Source organism: Ostrea edulis, chromosome 1, assembly GCF_947568905.1.
Source record: "Ostrea edulis chromosome 1, xbOstEdul1.1, whole genome shotgun sequence".
Taxonomy (NCBI): Eukaryota; Metazoa; Mollusca; class Bivalvia; order Ostreida; family Ostreidae; genus Ostrea; species Ostrea edulis.
Window position 1 is genome coordinate 99,581,289 of NC_079164.1, and position 10,552 is coordinate 99,591,840.

Below are 10,552 nucleotides of genomic sequence, written 5' to 3' on the forward strand. Positions count from 1 at the left end.
ACGAATTGTGCCATCGTAATACAATTTGCTTGATGAGTTCTCGTTTGCGCGAGACTTCTGAGGAGACTGCAGTTCCATCTTTCAAACGAAACGATTACAAACCCATTGGTGATGGTAAATGGTTATGCAGATACAAAGATTAGACTGAAATTATATCGGACTCGACCATAATGAAAGTGTGTAAAAGACATTCAGGGTAATGATATCGTATTGTTTCACATTTATGGCAAAATGATTTATATACATTTAGCAGGTTTCACCAGAAGTCATTTACAAATAACGGAAAATCGCTATTTTCTTTAACAAATGAAATATCAAAATCGTATCCAGCAAGGACAATTTATTTTTTAAATAGAAAAGTATTTATTGATATAATATCGTCGAGTTGATTTCTATGGAACGCTTTGTCGATATCTTTCAAAAACCTATTATATTTGGAACAAGATATTAGATTAATTATTCATTTTGAACCACCAATCATTAAACTGAAGGTTCTTTTAGTCAAATGAAAGATTTGGTGATGTATTGAACCGCGCCATGTCTGTTACTTAGGAGTGTCCTGGTATTTGAATTTAGAATTAGACATATAAATCCTGCACAGTACACACAAAAGCTTTAGTGTACGATTCTAGTGAATGAAATGAAAAACCCAGATATACCACACAATTCTGTAAAATCACCATTTCATAAATACATCAGATTCGCGACAATAACCTGGTTATTTCTCATCCAAATATCTTTTAATTTTACTGATAAAATTCCATCTCTGAAAAATTTATCATTTCAGTTGAACTTCCTGCTAATTGGTCGTCTGCCGGATTTTTCCTCGTTTGGGTGGGAGGAACGTGGAAATAGGGAATTTCATGAGCCTTGTGTATGGAGTGTGTCGCAGAGGTCTGATCGTACAGTGTAGTTCAGTTTGGTACTGAGCTAATCCGAATTGCCTCCGTATACTGTTTTTCCCCCTTTGTCACACTTTACAAATATAAACACTCTTGGAGTAGTTTAGAATTGAGAATGCGTGAGAATTCCATTAGACTGGAGTCGTGCTCTGACGTCGTGGATTTCATCAGGAGTTCTGTTCCAACCATCAGTAGCCAAAGCCAGACCCAACTTCAAACCCTCCTTCTCCCACACCGTGTAATTAAAGACAGCCATGGACAGGGGGATTCAGTGATGTACACGGGTCTGCAAAAGGCACTCACTCAGCATTAGAAACCAATTACCAACAAATTAATAAAAAATGGTAGACGATTTTGCACATATAACGAACGATAACTCTTACTGAAGTGAAAAAGGTCCGAGTATTACAAATGTATAACGCATATAATTTTATCTATTCTTCTGATAGATGGCAGTATCATACTTCTGATGCACGGAGATCAGGGACAGAATGATCATGTCAATTTCAGCCGTGGTTGTGTAATCCACCCATCCAGAAATGTCGAATTACCAGCTTTAAACTTGCACGAGAACATTCTTGTTATTGATCAAATACGCTGCTAAACTATTTTTTTTTACTTTTAGAAGGAATACTACACTAACGTGGAAGATATGTATAACAATAGTTTGAAAAACTTTCAAATCTACTTTACTTTATGTAGTAAAAAGATGCAGTTTCAGTAGAAAGTAATCTGAAGGGGAAGAAATCAAACCCCTGCGGTACTCGAACCCGCGATCTCAGCTGTTGACACGCTAACCTACTGTTTTTGGGATGTCTGTTTTTGTCTGTTTACAACTTTGATTGATCGATTGATTTTATATATTGTTTAAAGTCCCTCTTGAGAATTTTTCACTCATATGGAGACGTCAGTCACCATTACCGATGAAGGGTTGCAAAATTTAGGCCTATGTTCGGCTCTTACGGCCTTTGAGCAAGGAGGGACTTTATCGTACCATGCCAGCTGTTCACGACAAGGGACCTCGGTTTTTGCGGTCTCATCCGAAGGACATTGGTCAAAGCTTTATTAAACTTTACTAGGTAATGTTTCTTAATAGGTGAACTAAAAGGTCAGTCCTGTACAAGGAATATGGATCCTGACAGCATTGGGACAGGGATGGAATTCAAGCCACAAAAATCAAAGAACTAGCTAATCAAGAATATGGAAAGTAACAAAGAAGTTTAATCTGAAAATCTAGAATAAACCTCAATAGCAGATCATCCCAAAGAGTGGCGCAAGTTTAAAGGACAGAGCTCTGCAACATCACGAATCGAGGCGGAATGGTGAAGGAAGACCTTGGAAAGATCGACAAGGCCGGACTAACTTGGAAGTTTTATTTAATGATTGAATATTGGTTAACGTCCCTCTCGAGAATATTTCACTCATATGGAGACGTCACCACTGCCGGTGAAGGGCTGCAAAATTTAGGTCTATGCTCAGCGCTTATGGCCTTGGAGAAGGTAGGAATCTTTATCGTGCCACACCTGCCGTGACACGGGACCTCAGTTTTTGGGGTCTCATCCGAAGGACCGCACCATTTAGTCGCCTTGTACGACAAGCAAGGGGAACTGAGGACATATTCTAACTCGGATCTCCATGGGATTGGAAGTTTTAAGCCTGGGTTTACCAGCATGGGCTGCTTCTTCAACTATAGCTCAAAAAGCTTCTCTAGTGTGGGACTGTATAGACCCTGCCAACACCAGCTGCCAATATCTTAACTAGATGAGGCATCAAGGTCACCAAGAAAATACTCTTTCTTACCCCGATAATCCAATGATGAGAAAATCAGAAAAGCAGGAATGGAGGTCACCACAGGGAGAAAATGGTCATCAAGCCGCGCTGTACTCTGTCTCCGGTTTGGTATTCCCTTTGTTCCTCATGATAACGAAAACGAGAAAGAAAAACGAGACTAAAACAGGATGAGTGGAAAAACTTCCGACCATGGCCACATTCCATTGTATCAATACTACCATGACGAAATACCTTGACCGTTACCAATCACACTGGGGTGTTGTCGTGATGGTAAACCATTCATAAATCCTTTATTTGGTGGTACCGGCCCGGGTAACCCTGATACTGGAAGCTGTTTCTGGTCCACTCTGGAGCTTTGATTGTTCAGTTCATTTCTATTAACCGATATGATGCCTCCAGTTATTTTGATCACCTGGGTTCTGCCTGTTACTAATGTATGATAGAGCTGTAATGCTAGGAAGATTGCTCCAGATGATCACCTGGGTTCTGCCTGTTACTAGTGTATGATAGAGCTGTAATGCTAGGAAGATTGCTCCAGATGATCACCTGGGTTCTGCCTGTTACTAGTGTATGATAGAGCTGTAATGCTAGGAAGATTGCTCCAGATGAACCTGGGTTCTGCCTGTTACTAGTGTATGATAGAGCTGTAATGCTAGGAATATTGCTCCAGATGATCATCTGGGTTCTTCCCGGTATACGACAGTGTTTCTGAATTCTTGATCGTCTGTTTGCTTTGTTTTTGTTGGGTTGTTTTACGTCCTTTCAAGAATATTTCACTATATTGAGACGTCATCAGCTGTAGGTGAAGTACCACAGATTTAAACCTATGCTCAGTGTCCAGAGTCTTAACAATGAGGATTCAACAACGTGCCAACGCCTTTCACGACACCGTATCTCCATTTTAAAAATCATATCCGAAAGACCCGTGATTCTCACTTCTACATGTAGTGTAACTGTTCCAGGGAATGATGAACATCGGAACTCAGGCAGCGTGATCAACACATGTGTAATCATTCAGCCTTTGATTAAATTCTAAACTTCCGGTCAATTGCAAGGGTGATAATCAATATAATAATTATCAAGAGTTATCCTTCTTAGAATATAATGAAATTATAATTAATCATACACTACACTCATGCTGAGCGTTTTGCGAAGGTTTACGTCTTACGTTTGACGCGACCATGACACGAGTGGGACTCGAACTGACGACCTTCCAGTTACGAAGCGAACACTCTACCACTGAGCTACTGCGACCGGTTTGGTGATTGTCTGGATTCTGTCTGGTTCATGACAGAGCTGCAAGGCTAGGAATATTGCTGAACTAGTTCTTGATGATCATCTAGATCTGCCCGGAATGAATAATGTTGCAAGGCTAGGATTATTGTTGAACGGCTTCTTGATAATCTGGATTCTGTCTGCATGTTGCCAGGAAAATCAGGGACTCCATCTTTCTGTGATAAGTATAGCTCATGTAATAGTTTAGCCTATTTGCAACAGTAGCGAAGATATTTCCTTCTACACTCAATAGTCAAATGATTCTGAATTCCTCCCAAGTTTTAGATAATGAATGGACTTGGATAAATGTTCACACGATAAGTAAATATTATATTGTATGCAATGTGAAGATAACGAACAGTGATCAATCTCACAACTCCTATAAGCAATACAAAATAGATAGTTGGGCAAACACGGACCCCTGGACACACCAGAGGTGGGATCAGGTGCCTAATTCAATAGATATATGCTACTGACAAACAAGTTGATGGTACAGGGATTTCAACAGTCTCGATTGAAGTCAGCATTTCGCAAATTCTATGGTCGTTATAACAATCTAGTTCGTCAATACGACCTCGCATTGGGTCAAATGCTGTCTGACGTGTTTCATACCGATTATTAAGCCGTTCTTGGCACACTGATTTTGACTGCGGATAACTCCGTTTACCGGATCAGGATATGGGGCTCACGGCGGGTGTGACCGGTCAACAGGGGATGATTACTCCTCCTAGGCACCTGATCCCACCTCTGGTGTGTCCAGGGGTCCGTGTTTGCCCAACTATCTATTTTGTATTGCTTGTAGGAGTTATGAGATTGATCACTGTTCGTTATCTTCACCTTGCATATGCATATTTTTCCTACAGAAAAATTCAAATAAATTGATGTTACAGGGATTTCAATTGTCTCGTTTAAAGTCAGCATTTCGCAAATTCTATGGTCGTTTTAACGATCTAATATACCAATACAACCTGTCATTGGTTAAAATGTTGTCCGACATGTTTCATACCAGTTGAGGCCGTTCTTTACACACTGTCTTTGACTACGGATTACCCGTTTACCCGATCGAGATATGGGCTCACGACGGATGTGACCGGTCAACAGAGGATGACCACGCCTCCTAGACACCTACTCCCACCTCTGGTATGTCTAGGAGTTCGTGTTTGCCATACTCTTAATTTTGTATTTTAGAATTTATGAGATTGGTCTCTTTTCGTTATCTTCACCTTTTCATCATGGATTTAGTGCAATTTCTAAAAATATCTTAGTGAGTTAATTAACCATGAAATTACTGCAAATTATATTGTCTGTCCCAAGGGTAGTGAAAGTTGAAGGAGGATGATCATAGAATCAAGATAAAGATCCTCTCGTGCAGATGTACTGAATATGGAAAGCTGGTAAATTATTGAATTTCAGATAGTTCAGGCATCAAAGTGAAAGGGTGAAGATAGCGTACAGGGATCAATATCATAACTACTATAAAGAATACAAAAAACATGGACCCCCAGACACACCAGAGGTGGGATCAGACAAACACGGACCCCCGGACACACCAGAGGTTGGATCAAACAAACACGGACCCCCGGACACACCAGAGGTGGGATCAGACAAACACGGACCCCCGGACACACCAGAGGTGGGATCAGACAAACACGGATCCCCGGACACACCAGAGGTGGGATCAGACAAACACGGACCCCCAGACACACCAGAGGTGGGATCAGACAAACACGGACCCCCGGACACACCAGAGGTGGGATCAGACAAACACGGACCCCCGGACACACCAGAGTTGGGATCAGACAAACACGGACCCCCAGACACACCAGAGGTGGGATCAGACAAACACGGACCCTGGACACACCAGAGGTGGGATCAGGTGCCTGGGAGGAGTAAACATACCCTGTCGACCAGTGAGTATTTTTCGTTGTATTAACAACACGAAGTATAAAAGAGTAAGTTTTTACAAACAAACCCGCCTCTTTTGTTGATTTATTAAGTTCATCAAGTAAGTGCACCATGCAAGCTAATGACGAAAGAGTATATTCTTTGTTTGTGTATCTTTTGTCGGCTTGTTGCTTATACAGGTTAGTACTAGTGTAGTATACATGTAGCTTTACTAGGTATTATGAAATACCAAGTAAACCTCACGCGGACTGACCACAAGCTGGTTGGCCCTGAAGTTGTACCAAAGCTCAAAGAGTTCCTTAAAACTCTTCGGATTCATCGCTCACAAACAGGACCCCTATCGGTCATTATGCCAAAGCATATCTCACTTAACATCCATTCTGGATAAGCGCCACGGGAATTTCCATGTTGGTGGAAACTACATAGTGGTCATAGGCCAACAGCATAGATACAATGCATAAAACTGTACGGGCTTCCAAAACAAAATCTTAGGGTCTTCAGGTTGCTTGAACGTCCCTCTCCAGAGTTTTTCAATCATATGGGGACGTCACCATTGCTGGTGAAGGGCTCCAAAATTTATGCTCGGCGTTTACGGCCTTCGAGCAGGGAAGGATCTTTATCGTGCCACACCTACTGTGACACATAGCCTCGGTTTTTGCGGTCTCACCGAAGGACCACCCCAATTTAGTCCCCTCTTAGGACAAGTAAGGGGTACTGAGGACCTATTCTAACCCGGATCCCCACAGGAAAGGATCCTCAGGGAACAGTTGAACACTCGTACGAACCATTGTTAGACTCCAAAAGCCTGGCAATAAAAACAAAGTAAATCTTGTATTCATGATTGATTAATTGAATATTATTTTACGTCCCTCTCGAGAATATATCACTCATATGGATACGTCACCACTGCCGGTGAAGGGATGTAAAATTTAGGTCTATGCTCGGTGCTTATGGCCATTGAGCAGGGAGGGATCTTTATCGTGCCACACCTGCTGCGACACGGGGCCTCGGTTTTTGCGGTCTCATCCGAAGGACCGCCCCCATTCAATCGCCTCTTACGCCAAGCAAGGGGGTACTGAGGACCTAAAAAAAACTTGTATGAATGGTGAAGATAACGAACAATGATCAATCTCACAATTCCTACAGGGGATGCTTACTCCTCCTAGGCACCTGATCCCACCTCTGGTGTGTCCAGGGGTCCGTGTTTGCCCAACTATCTATTTTGTATTGCTTATAGGAGTTATGAGATTGATCAGTGTTCGTTATCTTCACCTTTCATAAGCAATACAAAATGAAAGAGTTGGGCAAACATGGACCCCTGGATATACCAGAGGTGATATCAGGTGCCTAGGAGGTGTAATCATACCCCGTCGACCGGTCACACTCGCCGTGATCCCTATATCTTGATCAGGTAAAAGGAGTTATTCGTAGTCAAAATCAATGTGCCAAGAACGGCCTAACAATCGGTCTGAAACACGCCAGACAGCATTTGATCCATTGATAGGTTGTATTGGTAAACTCGATCGTTATAACGACCATATAATTTGCGAAATGCTGAAGTCAACTTTAAACGAGACTGTTGAACCCTCTGCACCGTGTATGTAATGGACACATTCCATCAGACAACAAACACACATACCACAACCCACAAACACATAGACCACGACCCACAAACACATACCACAACCCAAAAACACATACCACAACCCACAGTGGGCAACAGATGTCATGGATACCATATTAGCATCTGTGACAAGGCTTTACCATGCCCCAAATGTGAAGGCCAACATGATTCTAGAGTTGGGTACCGCAGAAAATAAAGGTACCGCGGTATACCGTGGTATTTGCAAAATACCGCGGTACATTAGTCATACCACGGCAAACCGTAGATTTAATCTTTTAATTTTATGATTCAGTTTTAGTGGATTTTAGTTGTGATTTATTGTATATAATGAGCAGTTATTAGTTTATTGATTGTAAATTGCATTCAATTCATGCAAATATAAATGATAAGGAAAATATCTTATTTAAATCTATTTTGAAACCAGTTAACAGAACAAAAGTTTAATCCAAACACAAAAGTATATCGTACATACAATATAGCAGTGTCTCTGTATCATGACTAGAATCGACTGTGACTAGACTACTGACTGGAACGACTATCAAAATAATTAATAGGGGGAAAACCTGTGGAATTTATTTGACACGATCTCAAAATCTAGAAGTTCTTAAAGTCGCGAATGACGGGAACTTCTACATGTAGGATACGCCTGTCCACTTCTCTAAAGAGAATTACGAGAACATGTGAACACAAACGTGTTCTTGTTCTTCGACCACAATTTCTACATTCTTGCACCTCAAACCCATTAACTCGGCGTTCAGAATCGGCAGGAATTTGTACTCGCGCGACGAACGGTGGTTTCGAACGCACAAGTCTGCATCTGCCATTTTATTTTTTTTACTTGGGGTTTGCCTAATATTCGACCCGCATAAACCAAACAACATAAAAACAATTTTTATAATCTACCTTATATATTAAAATAATAACTTAATGAAATGTTTTCTATTATTTTTTCTTCAATTTTGATTTGTTTTCATATCATTGATAATCAAATTATCGCGTTTTATACTTTGTATGTTTTACCGATTGTGTACAGTTATTAGACTTACCTTTCATTGCATCACAACGAGGGAACGATGTAAATAAAGTGAGTCACTGCGTACACAAATTTCTTTTAATTATTTTTTCTTGTTTCAATTTTATATTTTTGTTAAGAGTTATCAGACTTGAATATACCGGTATTTCGCCTTGTGTACCGCGGTACATACCGGTACCAGAAAAATACCGGTACACTGGTATACCGGTAATACCGCGCACCTCTACATGATTCCCAGTCATGTACCATCAAGGCAAAAGTCCAAACTGTCCAACCACTTTGCCTACTCTAAAGTTTGCCCATACTACATAGTACATATCCAGGAAGACGAGTCCTTAAACAATCCTAAAGACAGCAAGATTTCACAAACTCATCACTGTTATCTGATACGGCCTACTGTTTACTTGTTATTACTTTCAACCTCAGATCATGATGTGTGATTTTGAAATTGCAGCGAGGAGTGTTTCACAGTGTATCTGGAAGAATGTAGGCCTTAGAATTAGCTTTCTTGTATCGCACTAACGATGATGTACAGCATTTCGTCAGACATGCCGCATCGCTTCCACTTCAACAGTATAGAAGATATGTCGTGCAACACCCTAGAGGAAGCCGATTACATCGACAATGACGTCATCGCTGTGACTGAGCGGTTGGAGGAACAGACCATCAATTTTGAAACCATTCGACAACAACGAACCGAGGACCAGTACCATTTTAGGAGGATGACACCCCAAGATCAACAAGCACATTAACGCACCGCATCCAAACATCAACATGTGGATTTCCTTTCTTCAAAAGATACAAGCCAACAATGAGGTGGACATTGTGAATGAGGAACCTCGACACGTTCGCTATATCAACAATGAGGTGGACATTGTGAATGAGGAACCTCGACACGTTCGCTATATCAACAATGAGGTGGACATTGTGAATGAGGAACCTCGACACGTTCGCTATATCAACAATGAGGTGGACATTGTGAATGAGGAACCTCGACACGTTCGCTATATCAACAATGAGGTGGACATTGTGAATGAGGAACCTCGACACGTTCGCTATATCAATTTCAGAGTACTGAAATGCGTGGAATCGTAGTGGTGTTGAGTAAATACATTTTTTGAATGACTGATCACAAGATATGATTTTTTCGTTGTTCCATTTTTATAGAAGATATATGCTCCCTATTATGTCAAGAAGTCTAGTGTTTAATCTATTGTGAGGAATAGTGGTGTGAAGTATTGAATTGTCCTATGTTATGATGTTGATTTCGGAATTTTTTTTTATTTACACCACTTTTCGCACATGTTGTGGCATAAGTTTATCCTTTACAGCAGTTAATGTTTTCGCAATGACTTGGTAGAACATCTGGATTTGTTTGTAAGGGTTTTGTGAAGTTAGGAATCCAGTGTAGTTACGGTAATTCATATTTATTCATCCCATCGTTTGGGATATTAAATGTTTTTAAAACTGAAACTTGAAAAAAGGCGTGACGGTTATCTAAAAATCAAGAGTATAAAGAAAAGCTTATGAATTATGAATAATTTCATATATACAATGCGTGTTGTCTCGTTATCCAATAAATGCGCAAAGCGCCATTTTAATGATCTATATACAGCCAAAATAATGCAACCGAAATAATAACATTACAACAACGACAGATAATAATGTAACGGAAAATAATAACATTACAACAACGACAGATAATAATGCAACAGAAAATAATAACATTACAACAACGACAGATAATAATGCAACAGAAAATAATAACATTACAACAACAACAGATAATAATGCAACCGAAAATAATAACATTACAACAACGACAGATAATAATGCAACGGAAATAATAACATTACAACAACAGATAATAATGCAACAGAAAATAATAACATTAAAACAACAACAGATAATAATGCAACCGAAAATAATAACATTACAACAACGACAGATAATAATGCAACCGAAAATAATAACATTACAACAACGACAGATAATAATGATAAACAAAAGCTGCCGATTTGT